General features: G+C 39.2%; 1 protein-coding gene across 2 annotated transcripts in view; it reads left to right on the forward strand.

Annotated features, from left to right (window-relative positions):
- The window catches only part of b3galt1b (UDP-Gal:betaGlcNAc beta 1,3-galactosyltransferase, polypeptide 1b), a 44,607-nt gene that overhangs the window by 16,575 nt on the left and 3,644 nt on the right, over positions 1–24,388 (forward strand). The gene's annotated exons all lie outside the window — the stretch shown is intronic.

Genomic DNA, 24,388 nt, shown 5'->3' on the forward strand with positions numbered 1-24,388 from the left:
AAGAAAATGTTGGAAAAGTTACAGAGCACGAAGGATGTGCGTTGCTAAGCCTGAAGTTAATGTTTGTTGCTGTAAAAGTACAGAGAAACTGTCGAGGTAATCATGATAAACGAGGATGTAATGACCTTTGTCATAGTAGGATTCATAAATGTGCTTAGGGGACTACTGATGTGGGAGATTCTGATCCAAGCACCACTTGTTACCATAATAGATCCTGAAAGGGCTTAAGGTTTCCCTCCCCAGGTTGTATTTGTCTCACTCTCTGAATGTTCCCAGGAAATGGAAGAGATGAAATATATATTTTCAGCCATGTGCATCAGCTCAAGATAATGGAGAGTAGATGGAGGTAACAATGATTACTGAGCTCTCCTTGTACCAGGAAGTCCACCTAGCTCAGCAGGGAGGCCTTACTCCATTTGGCAGCGATGATCAAACACAAACAGGCCCTCAGGAAGAGGGAGCGAGTTGCTGGGGGGCATCGGTTGGTGTCTCCTGTATAAATCTGCCATACTGCTGTTCTTCACTGGAGGATTGTTCACAGAGCTATTGCAACAAACTGACATATGGTACACCTTGATCCAGCTGCAGGGGAGGGATGTCTAGTCTGAGGCAGAGACAGTTGAGCACCATGTCTTTGATTGTAGCTGGTGGCAGCTGGGTTTGTTGAGAAAGGTAGATCACTGGAGCTTATGAATTGAGTTTGATTTTAGAGCCTTGTACACAAAAGGTGCTCCATGACTACATTTCTGTGTAGACAGGCCAAATTTGTGATGAGTAGAGAAGGAGTAACAAGACTTGGAACATGCTTAGTAGCTGCAGGTATTTGCAAGACTGAAGGTAAGTTGTTAATTACACTTTTACATAGTGTAATATCCCAAACAGGGATACGTCATTTAAGTGTTTGCCAATGCCTAACTGTGTCTGTCTGCTGTATGGGGCACTAAGCAGGTGTGCAGAAGGTTAGAGGGATGTTTTTAGTGGGTTTTTTTAATACTAAAAAACAGCTGCCTGCTGTGGCGGAAAACAACATGTTGAGAGAAACCGGATTCATGGAAACCAGTTGGAAGCAGACAGGAAAGAAATTGTAGTCTCCAGTGTCAAAATCATATTTTTTTAAAGGCCCAGTTGTCCACCATGTTCTTCTTGCAGAGCAGCATCATGCTATACTTTGTTTGTTTGGCTTGTCCGTTTGAGCATTAACACAAACAACCGATATCGTTGTTTTTCTGGTGAAGATGATAATCCTGCGGCCGCGCTCGAGAAATCCAGAAGAGCAGATTGAAACAACAACACGAGTTTTTGAGAAAAAACAGGGAAGGATCATAACGAAGAGGTAGATAAGAGAGCCATTTAGACTAGACTCAAATGTTTTTCAATCTGTTATAAACTAATTTGAGGATTGTGTATGAAACATTTTAATGCATGCACAATTCTGTAAATCCAAACTTCCATGCAGGCCTGAAAAAGGTCTCTACCCACTTACATTCAATATTAGTGAGCATACATCATATTCTGCAATCTGCAAACAACAGCTCAAAGTCTCCAACTGCTACAAAACTGCAAAACTATATAAATTAGAAACACAATTGTCCTTAAATAGACTGTATGTGATGACAGAATGCCTGGCTATTGTTACTGACCCTGAAATAAGAACGATCCAGTCTCATTGAGCAGAGCCTGAATGTGGAGGCAGGCAGTGCTGGCTGCTCATGGGGGACAGACTATTTTGATTCAAGGAGAGGTGAAAACAGCCGCACCTCCGTCTACACTGCACACAATACAAATAAACATCAGCAATAATTATAAAAGGTATAGAGAGTGCTAGTTTGACACCATCAGAGTAATAATGAGCGATAAGAGGCGTATTTCTGAGATTATATTCATTGTAAAATGAAGGGATTTATGCATTCCTACTATTTTCTACTGCTGTGCTGATTTAGTTTTTCATTTTGGACTGATAATTTGCATGCATAAATTGGTTTGGCAACAATATTTCTGTGTCATTCTTTGATTATATTATTATTATTAATAAAAATAGATGTGTTCATGTTGCATTTCTTCTGAGAAACACCAAGTTTTAAAGACGGATTTCAAAGTTTCACACAGCCGCTTTTTTATTTATAATTATCAGTTCAAATCTTCCCAAATATTGCACCATATGCCTGATCTCAGAGGCAGAGAGTCTCCAGAGGAGAAAAAAAAAACAGTACATTTTAGCTGTTCCTGTGGGTAAGCTCAGATGTGCAGCCGAACTGCCAAATGAAAACAAACGGCAGTGAGTATTTTTCAAGTACAAAGGCGGTTTCAACTGCACTGGACAAACAACACAAAGCCATGCAGAGAAGCAATAGGTGTCCATGAGGGCTGTTGAAAAGAAGTAGAAAGTAAGGTGAATAATTGCACCTGGAAACATGCTTACATCTCACATGATTAAGATTCTGGGTCTTTAATCGCGGCAGCAAACAAGGACACAGCGGTGCACTTATTTGCTTTTTTTTGCTCAAGCTACACAAACGAGCAGCATCGTCTCTCATTTCAAACACATTTCTCCGTACCTGAAGCGTTGGCATTTGATGGATGGGAGGCTGTTGTTGTGCTCTGCATGTTATTCCTCTTGGCAGTAGTTCTGTAGCATCTCTCTCTGAAAAAGCATGAGACCTTCTTTGCCCCGCTGTGATGGATATAGATTTTCTCTGTCGAGGCAGATACCCATCACATCCAGATTTTTGAACCTCTCACATATATATCTGTTTATATTGAGTCATGTGTGCACATTAAAGGTAGCTGACATTTTGAAAAATACACTTTACTTTCCGGAGAAATGTTCACCTGTTGCATATGAATTTTCATATTTGACCGCCATGTGGAAACGCTGATGTTGCTACATCTCTCCTGGATATGTGAGTAAAAAAAGGTTTGATTATTTGATTAACAATTATCAGCTTAAACTGTGATAATATGTATGAATGTTCAGTGTCACAGCTTGTTTCGGCTGTTCCCAATTGACCAAAAAAAAGTTCTCTTATCAGCTATTGCAGGCTGAATAGTTTCATTGTATTTGTCATGCACAGACTGAATGAGTCCTCAGTTGAATCCACACGACCACACGCTAGCTGCCTTTTGCCTTTTTATATGGCGGTGGGTCAAAGCATGGAGTCATCATAAAGAGCATCCAGAGGTCATATCCTAGGAGGCCTCTCACGCAATTTAATGTTATTAGCATTTGGAAACAGCTTTTGGCTCACATGAGTATTTTTTATTTTTGCTGTGTGATTCCATGTCCTGCTTTTTACTGTAGCCAGAAACATGGTGGAAACACATTATGGTAATTTACTTTCTCTATTTGAACACCACTTAGTAGCGGACTGAGGCTCCCAGCCAAAATGGCTTAGTGGAAGCATATATTATTACTGTGTATGCACTTTTGACCTAAAACACAATAACTACTCCTTAACAACCAAAACTGTCAAAGAGCAGTAGGTCTATATATATTTATGTATTGTATATATCGACTAGGTTGAAAATTCAAATAAAGCTCACGAGGATCACCAAGATCTATTCATGGGTTGTGTCTTTTTCAATCTGAGCTGAAGGCTGTGTGCGGAGTCGTGCCTTAATATTTCAGGTGAAGGAAAACAGAAAAGAACACGTAGATTTGGTGCAACATTTACCACGTCTTCCTCCACTTTTCTTTTCATTCATCATCTTAAGCTCCTGTGCCTATTGAAGTGAATATACCGCCTTGAACAACACTTCAGATGGTGCGAGCTTTCTCTCTGATGATGTGGACATGAATCACTTTGTCGTTGTATCACAGAGAATGAAGACAGTATTGATTTTTCATAAAACTGTGTAGCTTGCTCTCTTTCTTTTCACGTTGGAGTATTTTTATTGATACCCAGCAATCTGAAATGACAGCAAATATGTCATTTGTCTGAACGTCCTTGAATTAGTTTGGATGTTGGGCGTCCATTATATTCTTGTCTCTGCATGTGGTGCTGTCTAGACATATGGCCAACTGTTTGAAGTACATGTATTTCTGGGACAGAGCTGGAATTAGCATATCTGTCTCAGTGGCTACAGCCATCTGTTTGTAAAGAAGAGCCGTATTAGTCAAAAACTCCTGAACAGCATTATTAATGAGGCCTTTGCAATTCCTTGCATTCATAAATAAATAGTTTTGTTTTTCTGACAAATATTTCATTGCATCGCAAAGTAAGAAGAATCCCACAACTGTACTCGTACAGGATCTAAATTTTGGACGTTTTTATGATCATCTCTTTTACCTCGCTTGGCACTGAAATGCTGTTTCAGACCAGGTGAAGTTTTTTGGACAGAGTTTCTTTGGAGACATTTGTCTTCTGTTATCTTTCTATATCCTGTGCCTGTAATAGGAGCCCAAGCGCTGTATGTCTCCCATCATCTTTTGCCATGCCCTGCTTTCCTTCCTGCTGAGTCTCACAATCGGTTCTGCCGGCTCCCTGCTTCATTTTTGCTCCAGCAGACAGCCAGGTTGCATGATTTGACAGTCCAAAGATACATAATATACATAACGCTCACTTTGTAATGATATTTAAAAAAATATGCATTTATTACTGACAAAATCCTGTTTCAGTGAGAGATTAAGTTTTGAGCCTAATAACAAGAAAAGCTGGGTACTTTCATTCTTCATTTGATGATCAATGAAGAAAAAAGGACTGAGTGACGCACAGTGGCCGACTTTAATTGTGTTTGTCTCCGAGATTTAACTTGTATCATAAATTATCCAGAGAACTGTACTGGTGAACAGGTGCTAGAGGATAAAAGAAGATGGTTTTACTACTGTGATTGGCAAAGAAGGCAGGCAATTCTTGCGGTTCCGTGTGTTGACTCTGTCTGGATCCCAACATATTGAATGTGAATGCATATTTCATGACAGAGCTTTGGGAGTGAGGGAGAGGGGAGAGCAGTGAATCGGAGAGAACCGGTGCATTCACAGAAGTAACACAAGAGACAAAGCAGTGGTGACACAAAAGCAATGTGTGTCTTTGTATTTTGCCTGCTTATTTGATTTTGTCCATGTGTGGGTGCATATGGTAATAAAAACACTTGTGTGCACCCTGTGTCTGCATGTGTGGGTGTACAGTGTGTCACGAAATTCTGCATTCAAAATGCAATCCTTTTATTTGACTGTGTGACTCGAGTGCAGCGCGGCATAGGTGTAACTGTGGTCAACAAGATGTGTCATGGTGAAGTGGTTTATAAGAAGGTTTTGGTGGTCCTCTTCTGCTGAAGGAGCAGAGAGATAATAGGATTCAGACAGAGGTGTCTTTGGGGTTGACAGGAAAGCTGCAGCCTGTCAGATAATGAGACGAAAATTCCAGATTCCCCCCTGCATAATGATTCATCATTAATGCTGATGTTACCACTGTGGAGACAGCTATTTACATTAACTGTGGCCATGCATTTGGAGAGTGCAAGAGGAAAATCTTTGGAGTGCAGTAATGGTGTGCAGAGATTGGCAACTCGTTGTAATGGAAGCTTAATTACTTCCCGTCACATGTGCAGGTCCCACAGCTGCTTTTAGCCTATCGATACATCAGTGCCTGGCTTCATAAACCACACATTTACAGACCCCTGTTAACCTGGAGATGAGAACCTCATTAGGAGCATGTTTGTTCCAATTTGCACAGTCAACTAAATAAAATACATTTTGCTTTTAGTGTTCCCAGCGATAAGCATATAAAATGATTTACAGTCAGCCAGGCAAAGTACGGTATCTGTGGCTCTGTGGTTAACCTTATTATTAATTCACATTAGGGGACATTTTGTGTTCCACAGCCTTAAAACTGTGCTGTGAAACATTACATCATACTGATGTAATGTTTGCGCTATAAACGCCCATCATCATCAGCAGCATTTTTTATTTTTACATTAAAGTTACCGAATCTTTCAATGTATTTTTCTACCAAATGAGTATCAACTGGACAGCTTGGGATCACACTCTATGTCGGGAAGCATCTGCCTTGTAAAAGCGTGTTTGGAAAAATCACTGCCAGCTCCAAGAGTTGATGATCTGTAGCTGATTCTCCCACATGAGGTGGTGAGGCATTCGTTTCATACACACTGGAAAAGCACATGGTTCAGTTTGCCACCTGAGCTGAGATGATACAGGTCGGATCAGCTTTTCAGTGGCCATCTGGAGAGACAACCCACCCACTCTGAGAGCGGTTGAAGGGAGGGTCCCTGTTCAAATGCTATATTATGAATTCAGCCTCCAGCTTTAAAATGGAACTGAAATTGTTTTTCACTGCTGTATGTAATATAAGAAATATAATATAGAATATATTGTGTCATATATCGGGATGAAACAGTCTTGCTTACAAGACAAACCATTTAAAAACGTTACAAGAGTAGTGCAATGGAGGATAGCATTGGCTCAGACTGAAGTCATGGGTGCATTAGCTGATCAGCTGTTTTATTCATGCTTCACAATCACTGGCTCACTTGGCTTCCAGCTGACAAGTAATGTCCAATCAAATCCCAACAGGCTTCATGCAACCTGACACACTGTCTCGGATCTCTCTACTGTCCCAACCTTGTCCCGTATGTGCTCAGCTTTTTTGGTATTTGTTTTTTGCTGATTAACTTTGATTTAATGTTGTTGTTTTTTTAGGACAGAATAGTTTTTCGGCAGGATGTTCATTGCTGTTCGACTCTTTGAGAGCTCCCTCAAAGAGCAAAACCTTTTCCACTAAATCTGTGTAACCAGTGAACTAAACAATAAGTCCCTGACTTAGATATTGTAATGGTGGTGGCTCCTAGAGGTTTCATAATGGATGCAAATCTACTTTTCCATCTACTTTTGTCTTTAATATGATCAGTGCTCCGTCATGATGTGTGGTAACACAATGGAGCCTTGCAGTAGTGCACAGAGACGTCTATTTATAGTAATTTGTTCCATGCACTATGCAGTAATATATGACCACAAGCAATCTCATACATCAACCGTCTGTATAAGTTTGGTGCTTACTCATTCTGCACACTCTTGACACTGCACCTCAACACTGTTCGCACTATCTGATATTTTGCAGGGTTAGTGTCAACACCTCCTCAGCCCACACTGCATCGAAAGCATTCAGGCGTGTTTTCAAGAGATTTTACAGAAAGTGTTCATGTTCGCTTTCTGTTATGTGTCTCTGGATTTAATTTGAGGGTTATGATTCCCACCGTGTTGTTATACATCACATGAACAGAGCCACATCACTTGCTTTCAGTAAATTTGTTGAAAATGGCTTGAAATGAACTAAAGGCCACGTTTAGAGGTGGTGGTGCAGTACTGTTACACAGTAAAGTTCAAACGTATACAGTAAAACTAAAGTTTAGATTATTTAGTTTACAATAAATACATAGATAAGTTTAAAAAAACGCACAGGATAAAGGCACGGTGAACTGAACATGTACTGTATATTCACATAACCTTCACTCTCTGGACTCATCCTGCATTAAGAGATATGCAATTTAAACAGAGCCAACAGAACAATGCGAAGGAAACATTGACTATGTAAAAAACAAGTACATCTTTTAAGTACGACTGTGAAAAATTTAAACAAAACAGAGAGAATGCAGAGGATTTTATAAAAACGTTCCTAAAACTATCAAAATTCATCTCTAATATTACAGTTCATCAATTGTTCTGTGCTGTTATTGTCATTTACTGAATATAATATGAACTATCCATAGTCAGCGGGTGTCAGTTCACTCAATGACAGTAAAAGGTTGGGAACCACTGCTGTGCAACATCATCTTTGGTCTATGGTAAGGACGTATATGTCACATACAGTGCTCATTATGAGTATATAGTATAATAAAGATAATTTTTTTTCCTTTCACTGTATCTAGTTTACTTAAATATCTTTACAGCAAAGTATTCTGAAAGGACACTTGACACTGAAGAATTAGAAAATCTTAGTCAGTCAACTCGCATGGAAAAGATTTTATTGTGTCACAACAGAGTGTGTATATTTATTTTTTCCCCACAAACATACACCGAGCTCGGCAGAAAAACTTTCCTAAACCCAATACACAATATAAGTGTCTGCTACAGACCGGGTCTGTTCTGAGCCAACTGTGGCCCTCCAAAACAACCTTGAGAGGCAGGCAGCAAAATGAATTCAGCATTAAGTAGCATAGAAGCATCATAATGCACATATTTATAAACAACAATGGTACGCATACAGAAAGTAACAATGCAATACAACAGCCAGAAACATTGACAGCATTAAATCTTTTTTTTTTTTTTACCAAGCAAGCAAACAAAGAACAGAGCCAAATACAATATTTTAATTAACAATATTTCTGCTGTAGCTTTGTGAATTTGGTTGCATCAATCACAGGCTGCCAGCAGGACAGAAAAAAATTGTTTTAGGCACCTTTGAGGCTGGCAGACGAGTATCACCAAAAAAAAAAAAGTAGCAGGGAGCGCACGTCTACGGATATTTCCTTCACAATGCCATCCTGAGGTGACGTGACGTGCTTTTAAAGGTCTACAGTAAGTAAAGTAACACTACACTTTGCAACAAGAATCTCAATTACAAGCTGCTCTGAAAAAGAATTCATCACTCATACACTGGAGATATTATGACACCTCTACTGTAAAGCAATAATAAACAAATGTGCTCATTATCTTACGCTTTCCCACTACTTAGTGAAAAAAATTGCCTGCAACTAGAAACATTAGACCACTGGAAGAGTAGTTACTCTACTGAAACGCTACTGGGAAGTGTAATTAAACTAACCAGCTTTTTTTGCAGCGGATAGTTTGTAATGTGTGATTATAGCTCGAGCTGTTCGCCTCAAGTAGCTGCAGTTCTTTCCTCTATCTGTACAGAAAAGATTCATTTGAAACAAAACGCACTGATTTTGCTTTGTTTTGATGTCACGTTTTTTTTTTTTTTTACTGTGAAGAAAGAAAGGAGAAGTACAATCTGTAACCTGTCTTTAACATCCCCCTCCAGAACCAAGAAATGTCTAGTATAAAAGACTCTTTGCTTTCAACACATCGATCCATCCATAAAGAGTAGTGAGAGAAATTCCCTGAGAGACAGAGAGATTTTTTTTTATCGTGTATTATGCACCCTGTGTGCTGTAGTCAAATGTCTTTTTCATCCGCGACGGAGAACTGCTTTAAATTTGCTCACTTCCATTATGAACATTGAACTGCCTCAAGGTAACAATATAACAAACATTCCTACCTACAGTAGCAGTTTGACACATTGATTAAAAAGGTTACATTTGTGCAGTCTTTTTAAAGTTGTTCTGCATCCTTAGCAGACTCGACCTCGCTAGATAACTGGTATTGGTGAGTTTTACATAAATTCAACAAAATTGAAAATATATTTAAAGAAATCCCTCGGTGTGATACTTTGCAGACAAGAAAAACAACAGCCGTGACTAAATTGGCTGTTTGTCAAGCGTTGCAAGATTTGTATTTCCTCCTCACAAGATGTTGTTTATTTTGTGGTTTTGAAAATTATAGATGTCTCCGTTCAGTTTATTCACCATTTGTGAAGATCATGAAAGGCTCCTCCACGCCTTTTGCTCTATCTTTTGATGCCAGACATGTAGTGACAGGCACCATAGAAGTGACCCATAATTCATGTCTCCTCCATCTAGTCTTGATTATTCCTGCAGTGGCTGCTGCGTCCCGCTTCATACTGCTCTGAATTGAAACTCAATAGGTGTTCTGCGACATGAAAGTCCTGTCTTGTTATTTCTGATACAAGGAAGAAAACGTATGGTTTGAAATGTTAATTCAGAATATCAGAGGCATCATCAATAGATTACTGGCTTTAGGTTGTTGTTGATCTTTTCTATACATTGGTAATTTGGTTGTTAAGAATATAAGAAGGATTTCTGGCTGCTCAGATGGCAAAACCACCTTCCCCTCTGCTCTGCATTTGACATTGACATTCAGCACAGACCTACATAAAATCATCTTTAGTTTCTCACACAATTTATGCTTTGGCATTTTGGTTTTGCACGTAATCCATCTCTCATGTCTTGACTGCAGATTATTTTTGTGCAAAAGGAACATTTCAAGATGGCAAAATGACAGCTGCTTCCCTTTAGTCAGTACACTCCGGTATGAGGGATTGCATCCTTGGAAACCAATCTGAAGAACCACTCTCAAAACGCCTGTCAAGGCCAATGAGACTATCACAGCTTAGTTGACAAATCTGCCCTCTACACCTCTGTAGCTTTAGCTCACTAATGACTCCTTTGTTTAGCACATTACCTCACAAAGTGGAATGGGTCCAAAAAAAGAAGCTCTACCTGCAGGTCTAGCAAAGTATCAAAGGTCAGTGCCAATCCCAGCTGGCATTGGGCAAGAGGCGCCAGTTTATAACAAGGCACACAAAACAACCATTCACGGTCATATTCATAACTAAGGAGTAATTTAGAGTCACCAATTACCCCATTAATTAATCAAGTGAAGTATGAAATGTCTTTGCACTGTGGAAGGAAGCCATGCAGACACAGGAAGAACATGCAAACTCCACACAGAAAGTCCCCAGAGGGGTTTCGAAGCAGGAACCTTCTTGCTGTGAGTGCGAAACCACTGCATCACTGTGCCACCCAGAGTATTATTCAGTTTTTATACATGCATATGTATACAGAACTAAAAATATTTTTTCTATTTTTAGCCTTTGTCAAGACAGATAAAACAAAGGGCCACGGGTTGGAAATGAACCAATGCCTCTGCAGCAAGGACTCAGTCTTGTACATGGGTCACACATGAGCTACCAGGATTTCTCCAGACATCAGTGGAAAAGGTTTGCCATTTTCACTGTAAAAGTCTGAGATCTCCTCAGTCTATATAATGTGATACTCTAACCCCAAACTGGTGTGTTACTACAACTATAAGGGGCTAAATAAGCTTATGAATTACTCATGAACACAAGTGCAAAACGTAATCTTATTACATAAAGCAATATAACTGGGGGTTAGGTGTGTATGTCCCCTGAGGAAGGGAAACTGAGGAGGAGAGACTGCACCGGGTCTTTTGTAGCTTCACCTGCAACAGTGATGAATCAATCCCCATACTGAAGACTCGTTTCAGTCTTCCCTCAGGCAACACGGGCTATATGTATAACCCCAGTTATATGGCTTTATGTAATAAGAAGACATGTTTTGCACTTTTATTCATGAGTACTTCACAAGATCATTTAGCCCCTTATAGTCTGCCATACATCAAAGCTGCAATATACCTCCTGCAGATGATTGAAGTGTACTTTGCATTCCTGTCTTTATTGGAGCCTCGCTATTTCCAACATTGCTCACCACTTCTGAGGAGAGGCATGATGAGGAGGAAAAACACCTTGAAATAGGTCAGCAGAGAGACCAATCAGCCGCAGCACCATCTGTCCCTCTAATGACTACCTGGTTGCTCTGTGATGTGACACGGTTGGCTGGAGAGGCTCCATAGCGAACATCCTCTCATTAAGTCTCTGAATTTCTACACAACTCTGCACAACTGATGACACATGATCAGGCCTGTGTCTCGTCCAGCAGCACAGAAATGTACTTCATCATATTCATTAACGGGGAAGAAGGAGGTGATGATTTTATTTTGATATGTGTACAGTAAAAAAAGTGTCTTCCTTTGTTCTCAGTTTGCTTGTTAAAATTAGAATACTTCCCTACACAACACTGATGTGAATATATTTGACATAGCAGGGTAATGATCTACATCACGGTTCTTATAATCCTGTGAGTGACTCACAATATAGATATATTCTTTATTCTCCTTTCAACACAGTTTGTAGCCTCACATAAATACATATACATTATACACCACAACATAACCACCGAAAGAGACATCTGATACAGCTAATTCTCTACCCACGTCCCATAGCACCTACACACAACAGTTACCAAGGTGTCTTGAAAGGTGATGCTATAGCAGAAGGGACAAAACTGCCATAGCGTGCCTGTTTCCAGGCCAGGGACTTGTATGTGTGACCAGACAGTGAGCAGTATGTGCTATACTGATTGCTCCACTGTGTATAATGGCTTTGTTGTTGAGGTCTGAGAGGTTGGGGGTGGGGAGACCAATGATTCAGTAGGTGCGGTGCGTGATGCATGTGTTTGTTCCTATTGTGGGCAGTTAACATGTTGAAGAAATAGGGGGAACAATAGGTCTTTAAAGTCGGTGTAAAGGCAATTCTGATGAATTTCTTTCAAAATACATCAAAATATGTTGGGAAGTAGTTGCTGAAAACTGTGAAATGTGAAAAGACTTTGAACGATATATTACTAAAATGTGGCGTCAGAGGTTAAAACAGTTTTTCACCAGTTTCAGTCCAGAATTTTGTGGGCGGTCCTAAAGGGTGGTTCGATGACACGCTGAGGCCACCCTGAGCATACCCCTGCATTCCTAGCAGAGAGATAAAGTGTTTCATAGTTAGTCATGTAATTTTCTGAACTCATCTGACACGTTTCAGTCACTTCAAAATTGCTGCTTGACTGCTCCCATGAGTGGGCGTGGCTTCAGCGCATCCATCGGACACGCCCAAACAGTCGCAGAGCTGAGAATACTTCTCATTTTTACTTGATTTTAACACGTAAATTCAAAAACTTGTTGATATTTTTAATCATTCGAATTTGGCTGGGTGGTTAATAACACTTTCTTCTTTGCCTGACAAACTCACATATTTATTCTTACTTTACACAGACTTTTGGTTTGTGGATGTTCGAGAGTCTGTGTTGGCAGCTATAATGGATGTCAGTGATGTGTCAATATTCAGTTTTATCGTGCAGGGTGAGTCTGAGGGCATTTGAAGCTGCAACTAAACTAAAAGAAATAATAACTATCCTACACTGAGTAAATGGCACTAATAGCTCATGTACATAACTTTAAAAATAACAGATAAAGTGATCTCCGTGGTTAATGTGTTTTGTGTTCTAAGGCTTTTGCTCTCAGGCTTCCTTTTATATAATAATTTAACATCCAGACAGTCTTTGATATGCAGACAGGAAACAGATCCCTGTTAAATAAAAGTCTGGTACTGTATCAAAACCACCCCTTGCAATGATATACAACACAAATGCTTTCCTAGGATTGCCAACAGCCACCACACCACCACATGTGCCGACTCGCAGGGAGATGGAGGAACAGTATTCTGGTTACAGAATCATTACAGCTCACATAAACAATTCAGTTTAAAGTCTGTTTGTTTAAGTGATAATGCAGTTAGCACTCTACTCCACAGATTGAATTATGAATCAAAATATCAGATGTACTTAAGAGGCACACAGTAAGTAGCTTAGCTCAGCTACATGACCGACAGCGTGTGACTGAGCCTGCTCGACCACACACATTAATCATGTCAGTGCTGACACGGTACACAGTGGGTGGTTCATAGTCACTGTCAGTCTTTTAAAATTAATTTCAGTTCATTTTAATAACTAGCATGTAAACAATCCCTTTATTGTTTCCACAGCATGAGTGAATAATGTTGCCGTTGATGGACGATATGTCAGGTCTTAGCTGAGCCTGATGATGTCTGAGAGCATGTATGCCAGGGCCAATGACCGGGCAGCGCTGACTCACTTTATCCCCTGGCTGTGTGTTAATGCCAAAATATCCAGGGCACTCTACGTAACACTGAACACATCACTCAAAGTTGTGCTCGCTTGACATTTGAGAACTGATTCTTATATGTGCTGTTGGCATTTTGTGTAAGATAATCTTCTGCATAATAACATCTAGCTGAAGGCTGTGTCATTACTTTCATTATTTAGAGCATGGAGTAAACACTTAATCTGAAAAAACAGTCAGGGGATATATTACATAGACAAACATCTTCATTTGAGCCCTGCTTTCTAGTTTGCTGTAGATTTAGAGGGTTCTATAGTTTTATTATTATTAGTTAATTCAATGAAGGGACTAAAACTATAGTTTGCTCAATACTCAGTATTATCTCTCATCGCTCAATAGTTTAAGACTTAATTTCACAATGTGTAATTGCCTGCAAGGATTATGTTGTAGCCCGCTTCACAGCTGCACTTTAACCTGGGAATATTTTTCCATGTTTTTTATGCCAAAGTTACCCTTTAAGGCTTCTTTAATACTCTGCCTCTGTAATACAATCACAGTAGTTTCAGATTCACTATGGATTGATTGGTCCCTTCACTGGATTCACTGGTCCCTTGGTAACAATCAGTGTTGCGGATGTAAAAGACATCCTCAGTTAGAGTTAGTTGGACATGTTAGTGCAGCAATAAGTACTGTGACAGTACTAGAGGGATAGATTTAGCAGGTCCAGTTTTGGTGGTGCTCTCTGAAGAGCTTAAATGTTTTTACTGAAAAATGTTTTTGTACATGTCTTTTCCTGGACCAGACCAATCAATTATGTATCATTCATAAGTTGTAAGCATCAAACTAAATTGTGAGTCAGGCTTGTAAACTTCTGCAAAAGCTCATATTAATTCCTTAGGTGTTCATTTCTTGCTATGTAATCTATCTGCTACCTGCAATGTAATGCTTCTGGACAATTGCGTCATTACATTTCCACTAAAAGTGCTTGTTTTTGCCAATGAGAGACTCATATTGGCCTGTTGCAGATATAACTATATTGACGTTGATGTTATCTGATACGTGCCATTATGAAAACAGTTTTTCTTCTGGTGTATAATGCAGAAAACAAATATAAAATATATTGGTGTCACTATTTAACTTAAATATTCTTTAATTATGTTTAATATTTGCTTTAAGTCATAGTTACATTGGCTCAAAATGAGTGCACAGTCGACATAGAAAAGATCTATTTTCATCCCAGTTCAAGAAATCAGCTGCCATATTAATATTTTTCTTTTCTATTACATGTATAAGTGTCTGACAATATTATGGAGAGTACCCTGCAGCGATAGACGAGTAGATTATTTTAATCGCTATTGTAACTTGGTGGTTTATAAATCCAAACTAACGAGTAAAGTCATAACAACTCTGATGTTCTGCAAGTTAAAAATACTGTTTTTGTCAAAAGAGTTTGGTGGACATAGCGATGTAACGGCTGTTTCTGGTTAAACAAAAGAGATCTTACTTTTTAATACAAAGCAGGCATCCACAGGTCGACAGTGTACAAAAGATTACATTGCAGACTGTTCCACCTGCTGCTGGCTAAAGCACGCTCACTCAATAGTAGAGCGATTTCGAAAATTGTTGTTCCCATTTGTGACTTAGACACAGTTTGAAACAGGTTCAAAAATTCAGGTTTGCTTTAAAGACTTGGAAGAGGGATCAGAGGATTGCAGTTTGCAGATTGCTGTGCTGTGCATGGTCGCGTCCTGTTTAATTTTGTGTCCTGGCCTCAGTAATGAGGGTCCTTCACATCATATTACTTGAGACAAGATGCAGACACAGACAGGCCAGGACCGGATCCAGAGAACACAGGATAAAACAAGGCACAGCAGTATGATCACTGTCCAACATTTGTGATCATTAATAATTTGCTCATGATTTTAATAATGCACACATAGAAATACTCCATGCAAAGTATTCAATGAAAATAGACTGTGCTTAGATTTTTCAAGTAAAGTACTGGCTGTACTTCTAAGATTAGCATTAATTGTCAAACCTATGGTTTATTTTACTGCGAGGACTCGTTTGTTGGACAGCTCAGAGAAATACACATTTGGTAAAAGCAGTAAAACGGCCACCACAGGACACCTCAAGTGGAAAATCAGGCCTCTCACTGATTTCTGTGAGAAAAGCTTGAAAAGTTCATGGACAGTTATGAGGAGCAGAACATCAAAACTGATCAGGCATAGCAGTGAAAGCTAACTTCAATTGTAAGGAGTAAACAGCAGGTGCCTCGCTGATTGACTTCTGGTCCTCAAGGAACAAACCAGCTTTGTCTTCCTTCCACTCAAATAACCCAAATACACCGAATTTTATATCTGGAAAAACTCAGGCAACAAACTGAAGAGTGAGAACATTTTTTTAACCTAATATGTCCTCTTATGAGCAGTTTTTGCTTGTTGTGAAGTGCCTGAGGCACAAGATATCCTCTCAGTACGGAAATATCTGAATAAAATGACAGTAATTAATCAGCCTATTCATTTTCCGTTCAGTTAAAGATAAAAGAACTGCTAGAGGCTTATAACTTATTGAGTTTTCAGGCCCTTAACTACATTACCGTGTGTTTTTTCTACCAGTAATTATTAGTACAATCAGATCAAACAGTCACATTGTTTATTCATTGCTCATTATTGTGTCTTTGCGATCTCGCCTCAGATTAATTTCAAGTTATTTCCAATAACACTGAAACATGAGCCACCTGCTGTTTCCAGTTGCACAGTTCACAGGTACAGTGTGTTAATGTGTGTGTTTCACCAATGTTGCATTTCACGAAGGTAGAGTTCATTTCAGTTACTTTGTATACTGATATTAAACCGTAATCACATCAAAATGTATCAGTGAGTGGACATTTTCATATTTATATTACATATCAGATATTGTACTTGCGTAAATGTACTTAGTTACCCTGCATCATTGGCAGAAATTTGCTGTGTAATGCTGGTAATGAAAAAGGAAGGTTGCATTCGACTTCTCACATTTCTTGGCATTTTCTCAGTGCCCCTATTCAGAGCTGTGATATTAAATATCCATTGAGCCCGCGGTGTAACAAAGACACATCTCCGGGATAGTTTTCAGCCTTCAAACTGAGCCCTGAATTTATAAAGCAACATTTAGCAGTAGCTCCCTGCAAGTCATCATTGTATACACCATGTCCAAAGTAGCTCATCAAAAATTGAGGGAGTGTTTGATGGTTTCAAGACGTTGATGTTGTTATTTTTTCACTGCACCATGCTCTTTACTGGCATCAAGGTGAGCTTTTTCATTCGATCTGCATTCAGCGTGTGGAGGAGAGAACAAAGAACAGTGGACTCTGGCAGCATCTGTTCAGGGAGGTAGAAAGCTGGCATTATCCCAACGGGACGCCAACTTCCTGTTCATCTGCAGCTCTGCTTTGAAAACCTCCAACTCACGCTGCCTCGACACAAATATTCTTTGGCAATATTCGATGGCAGAAAGGTGCGAGCAGTCCCCTGCGGTAACCATTGAGTCAGGATCTTTAACTCTGTTCTTCATCCCTCCTCCAGTTCCTCTGTCACTGTTATTACTGCTCTGGCACCCACCATCTGTCTGCCTATCATCTCCTATTGAAACTTGGAATGAATCTTATTGTTTCAGACACAGCTAATGATTTATTTACAGCCTTTGCTGCGCCAATCTTAAAATCAGCAACAACAGTTTAACCAGCAAGTGTCTGAAGGTGGGTTACCTTCAAAATCTCTGTGTTCTAGCTTGTTAATAAGTACAGGAGTGGAGGACAGTGTCATGCTAATGACCAATTAAATAGACGGACATTAGAAATCAAAAACAAACTGCCCAGCAGGGTGACTAAGAGTGCAACCTTGTCTCATAGAAAATAACATTTATATACTACTCATTAGACAACACTGACGATTGCATCTTAAAGAGCAAACAAACACTGTCTTATATTGTTACTCTCGTGTGTTTAGTTTTGATAGACGTACTGTGCAGGTTGATAAATTATGGACAATAGAGCTGCCACGATTAGTCGATTAATCGAAAAATCAAAATAATCGTTTGTGGCAGCCCTAATGGACAATAGCTGGTTTAGCAAGTTCTTTCTAGTGTTTTACATATTACGACCTCCTCAGTCAGTAAAAGATTGTTTTAAAATGATTAAATTATTAAAATTAGACTACCCTTGCACTGTTGTATAGGAACACGTAATTATGTTTGATCAGCATGAAACCTGAACAACCACTCAACAACAATCCCAGAAGAGCTGTTTGTTACACTTCACTTCCTTTATTCATCTGGTATGCATGAAAAACACTATTATTATGAAGCCAATCCTGCATTTTGCTTGAATTATGTATACAGTAGAACAGAGTCTGTGTTTTGCATATACAATCAGTATCACCATTACAATAACATACATAATAATTCTTCAATTTTCTTAGGACGTGATAATACTGAAGGTATCAGCTCTACCAATGGGAATAAAGTAACTGTGAAGCCAGTTTTATGTTTCTCTATCTATCAAAAGTTTTCATGCAGCTTAATGTACCTTCACTCATTTAATTGCCAGTATAGATTTTCCTCTAGTGTGTTTGGCTTGATATAAAAGCAGCATAACCCTATTTAGATAAAGCCCTAAGCATAAAATATGTAAATGACAATATTCCCCTAATATTTCAGTCAGCGAGCAATAAAAAAAATGAGAGGGTCGGTGGAAAACAGAGAGAATCTTTTGTTTGGCTGGTTTTTAAAATCAAATCTCATCTCCCTCTGCAGTGAGATGGCAGTCAGACAGCATCAGAGCAATTTTTATTTTTTGTATTTCAAGCAACACTAATGACATGCAGGACAAGATAAAACTTGTGGAGACACAAAGTGTCCTATAGCCTATTTGAAATCCCTTTAGTTTTTTGTTTACTTCCCTTGGATGTTTGACCTTCACTGTGCAGAAAGATGCATGTTTGCCACTGAAGGTAGTTTTCACATTAATCTGCTGAGAGGGGGAAAGTTTCTCTGTGCTCCCCTTAAGTCTGAGTTTAACACGTGTACGTATGAGCAGGATTTTGTAACACTGAAACTAGTTTGGAAGCTAATTATGATCCAAAATATTTAATGACGTACACAAGTGTGACATGGGAACTGTCTTTTTCAGTGATAGGAGACATTTTGCATCTTACAGTTTAAATTTTAAATGAAAGATATTTGCATAAGGGAGAAGAAGTAGATGTGCTTTTAAGAATTAAGTCATTTATTGAACTTTTTTGTGGAAAAACATGATTGCATAGCATTTTAATATTTGTGATAAGATGTCTGAAGGACTCCTGTGATTAACTAGAGACAAGTCCAGGTTGTACTCCGCCTCTGCCAGCTGGGATGGGCTTCAGCCGCATGACCCTGATAAGGATGAGCGGTTACAGAAAATAGATAGTTGGATGTCTGGAGGGGATCCTTAATTAATGATTTAAACATTATGAAAATAATTATGTAAACACAGAGTATTTAACATGTTTTGATGTGAGGTCAATAGTATGAAACGTTATTGAGTGTATTGCATCTCATTCATGTCTTCATAATGCCACTTTCCATCACAAAGAGAATACTAGCCATGTCAGACAGGGTAGGGGCCAGTTATATGATTAGCTGTCGCTGTAGCTGTGCTTTAGTCTGAATTATTGTACATGTAGTGAATGCCGTTGTAAAATACAGACTTCTGCAGTGCATTCATATTATACACATTTATTCAGTATTGAACACTTTGGGTCACCATAGCAACCTGATGAAGTACACTCCAATGAGTAATTGGCACAGAGCATGAACCATAAATAATTATATAAATACAGCTACAGTTTACTTACTAAATACATGAATTATCTACCAGAGCTGTCACTGAAAGCGATGCCACAGTGTTTAGAAAAAGTGTGTTTTCTCAGATGATATACTGAAGCCATCTGTGTTTCCAGAACAACAGATCTTACGATACACAACAGTCTTCCCGGATTGGATTTATAGAGGCAGGGTGATTTACAGGCTCATTCTTGGTTAAAGGATTTGATGCTATGGTTGAAATATTGTCTTTTAAACTTGTTGTTTTGTTTGATTTGTGTTTTATAATAGACTGCCAGGGGGGAAAAAAATGGCTCATAAAATATAGAGAGGTTCAAGTAAATGTTGTGAAAAACATTTTTTAATGGCTCTGAAAATGCGTGCACGGTTGCTCTCCTTTTCCAAGGTCAGTGAAATCTCGGCTATAAGCTTACAAATGTGACTTTCAGCAACATAATGCTGGCCGGGAGATTTAAGACTTTACCGCTTGCTGTGCTACAATTTTCAAATCATTCTTCACACATCTCTGCTCCATCAGGCGGTCCTGTTATCAGTCTTTTATATATCATTTTACTTATTTATTATAAATATAGGCTTGTTCAATTCCAGTGTTGAAGTCTGAGGAGAGCAGTGGACAAAACAAGGAAACCTTCATGTCATTCGCTTATTACTGAACGCTAAATCGGGTGTTTGTAACCAGCATGGTTTAGCAAGGCATGGGTTATTAAAATGAATCTTATTATCTCCAAGCTTCTGTGAATTGTGCACTCTGTGATATTAAGTATAACCAGCAATATTCAAAGAGTGTTGTGTCAAATGAAAGCCAAGGTAATCAATTTAAATTTGGGGGCGCAGGCTGTCCTCAGTACTCCAGCTTCGTATGAACCAGTTAATTCAATCTGGCAATCTATTAGCTCTGAGATGTTGTTATTGGAAAAACACTTTAGACCTGTCTATAGATGGTCAGGGGCCCATGAATCAAAACATTTTTGTCGTGTGCAGAGGAGAACGTAATAACCCTTTTTAGAAAGCAGCCCACCAAACATTCAACCCAGAGGACTGGAGAAAGAAATGTCATGTCTTGATGAATGGCTGTCTTTGTGCCATGCTCCCCATACAAGTTTACCTCTTGCTATATAATAAATCATAACAAATTGGGTTCTCTGTGGTACTACAGGCTAATTATTTCCTTTTCATTCCCCTCTCTGTTGTGTTTCTTGAGCACGTTTTAAGTCCTCAAGGTCCAGAGTTAGAGGTGTGACCGTGTTCCTCCCCATATAGGCTGTTTTATACTTTACTGTCCTTTCTGCCAGTCACCGGCCCAATCTGGTCACACAGAGTGGGAGATTTTATGACTGACTCTCTGTGTGACACCCAGTATTATGGAGACTGATTGGAATAATAGCTCTGCAAAGGTCTGGCAGCCTGCCTGTGGGCTTTACTCCATGCTCCAGTGATCTAAACACAAGCTAGAGTCACATCTCAGCTTCCACACATCTTAGACAACAAGACACTGAACCTGGAAGGCCATTGTAAGAAATTACAAAGCTGTGTTAAAGAAAAAAAAGTCCGGGGCTGTGTTCACAAAGTATTTTATCTTAAGAATGGTGTTAAGTGTTGCTGAAAGTTCCTACTAAGAGTCTCCTTTACAATGCAGCTGAAACCGGATTTTGCTGTGGGACTGAGAGAACTCCTAAGCAAAGAGTAGAGGCAGACTCAAAACATGCTTTTAAAAGTTCATTATCATTATGTAGTTCCAAAACAAGGTCCATTACATGCAGCAGATGACTGGCTGAGAGTGAGCAAGTGTTAGTGCCTCTCTAACCTCCCTCTAACCTCTCACTTATGAACTAACGTCAGCACTGAAAAGCTCTGTAAAATACTGACCACCAAGTCTAAGAGCCCCAGCTAAAAACTAATCTGCTAATATGTTGACCATGTTCACAGTCTTAGTTTAGTATGGCAGCTGTTGAATGTTATTCATTTTGTCTGTATTTAGTCATAAAAATGTGACTTGCTGATGACAGTAAATAAAAAGGAACGGCAAAATAATACCATTTATCTTTGACATGAATGTGTTTACTTGATCTCATGGCAATTTATTTGAGACATTTCATCTACAATCACAAATCTCATGTTTAAGAAAAGACAAAGCCATCACTAAAGTCAGAATTTATCCTCTGGGATATTTCAATCTGAACCAAATAGACCATCAGCAAGCTATACATAAACTTTGCAGTCTTCAAGTTAGGACTGACGAGCCCCTTATTTTTGTCTCTTAGGGGCTACCTTTATCCACAGGATGTTTTGTGAATAAATAAACGGCACCAAGCTACAGTCCTCTGCGACAACACTGATGACAACTGATACCACCAGTTGAGTTGTGATGCCATTAACCATTGTAAATGGCAGCGTCTCTGCAGAACATCTTCATATTTCTTCTTGATGTTAGTTTGAGGTCAAAAACGTCTTGCACAAACAATCAGGATAAAACCTCTCATAACCAGTATATACAGCCCTCTCTCCTCCTCCTCCCAGCTCTCTTCTATACCTCGCCTCCCTCTTATATCTAATTAATATTAATATTTCACCATATGCTATCTCACCCACAGGGATAAAAGTCTGCTGGTGAAACTAAAGTGATGCACTCAGTGATACGCAGACATCACGATCATTATAATCACACAGAGAAGTGACTACTCGTTTGGTTTGATTGGGCGACAGTAAGAAATGTTCAGCTGTTTTCTGAGCCACTGGTTGTCAGGACACGAGTCATTACTAGAAACAAGACCATGTGTGATGTGTCTCACTTCAGTTCATTCTGTACTAATTAAAGACAGACATTCAGAAGTAGTAAAATCTAGTGGTGTGTATGCACAAGAGCTCTAGGCCAACTTGAAAAGTTTGGAGGTTATGTTTTACAGACTGGCGGCCAAATGAACTGTCAGCATTGTCTCAGTCCTGACTCATAAATATTTTTTGCTTCAGTCTGGAAAGCGACATTTTAAGTGTGACTTCTTGCTACCGACTGGCCTGGTTATTGTGTATTTGAACATGTGTAGATGGAGGTTTCTGTTTTCACTATGTTATTAACCTTGGAGCAAACAGTCTGGGCTTGATCTCCCCTCTGTTATTCCGTCTTCACTCTATCTGACCCTCCACCCTCCTCTGGTATTAGAAAATATTGTCTCTCTGTGTATTTCATGCGTCCTGAGTAAACTGTTGTTAAAGGGAACTGTTGTTTGCTCGTCCAAATCCTATGAGATTCAACAGTAATTTCAAGTCTGATAATGTGAACAAATACTCTGAACACAGGAGTTTTTGCTGAAAAACTCCAGAGAAAAGGGTTCGGTACACAATAAACTGAAGGAAGACAGTTTTAGACTGATAATCTGCTGCTCTACAATCTGTTCTGAAACACAACAAATAAACAGCATAGATGTAGTCACAGTCCAAGGTAGGAAGGTATATTTCTCATAATATACAAAAAATTAAATAGAGATAGAGCTGTTTTGCATTACACCCTCTCCTGTGAAAAGCATCGTCTCTTCTGCCTTCTCTGACTGAAAAGAAAAGTCACCTTCAAAACCCAGGACACATGATCAAAACACTATCGCATGCTGTAGCTGTTCAGCCACCTGCGCAAAAAGCACAAACATTTCAGTGTCCACGCTGCAGAACGACAGCTCGAAATGTAGGCATGCCAAATTTCTGTCTGCTCAGTAACAAGCGGATGGTATAGCAGTGCAGCACTGAACAAACCTGGAGAAAGAAATCACCCCAGGGGGAAAGGCTTATCATGGCACAGTGTTCCCTTTGTGCCACCATATCACGCTGTCATGCAGAATCCTGCCAACCCCACAGCTCTTTTGAGCCACCGAACAAGAGAGATTGTACCCCGTTTCATTTTCTTTCTTTCTTTTTTGTTTTTCTTTTGCTTTTGGTTGGAGTTTATAAAAGGGCATGTGTCTGCCCTTCTGAAATGTCAACCTAAGGATCAGCGTCGTGTATTGAATGTTGAAAATGTTGTCACGTATTTTGTGAAATTCTGATACCGGATAAATCTACAACTCATTCACATACGGGTATAAACATTGAATTCAGTTTACAGCAATAAAGTAAGTGATGTTATTGATGGCTTTATCTATTGCTGAAGTAAAACAACTTCTTATTTTTCAGTCGGCATCAGGTACACCCACTTTTCCAGGCATAGTACAGTACATTTAACATACTCTAGTACTAAAAGCGGCTATAATCGATCGGCTTTTATAACAATGTATCCCCAAACACAATTATGACCTGAATCTGCAGCTCCTCTCACCTTCCTGAAGCTTTATAATGAGTTTCAGTGCATTGTTTAGCTTTCCAGCCCACAGCTTTACCGTTTTGGTTCATTTTCACTGTTCTCATAGAGTTGCTTCTGGCTGCAGAAGGCAACTGTTTTCAGTGGAAAAAGCTCTAAACTGTAGACTACCTGCTCAGCACCAAATGGCAGACAGACACCGTTAGAGCAGCCAAAGAGCCAGACATTTCCCTCGGGAGTTGGAGAGATTGAGATAAACATTGAACACAACTCCTAATGAATAATAATGTTAGTCTGTATCTGCTGGATGTAAATAAATAACTGAACAAAATATGTTAGTTATTGCAAAATAATACAGTAATTATTTTTGAGGTATTTGAGTTTTCATTCCTGTGTATACTTCTATTCCACTTCAGATCTTCAGGGAAATATTACTCCATTTTACTCCATAAAACTAGTAAATTAAAAGTCCAGGGGTAATGTGTGGCAATATAATATTCATAACTATGTTTTCGTTAGTGTATAACCTCCTGAAAGTAAGAATTGCATTTTCATTACCTTAGAATGAGCCTTACAGACGCTGCAGGTTCGAGTCCACTGTGCCGAACCATCATGTTTAAATATTGTCCAATATAGTATCCCAGAACGGACAAATCAAACAC

Source organism: Larimichthys crocea, chromosome XVIII (genome assembly GCF_000972845.2).
Source record: "Larimichthys crocea isolate SSNF chromosome XVIII, L_crocea_2.0, whole genome shotgun sequence".
NCBI classification, from domain to species: Eukaryota; Metazoa; Chordata; class Actinopteri; family Sciaenidae; genus Larimichthys; species Larimichthys crocea.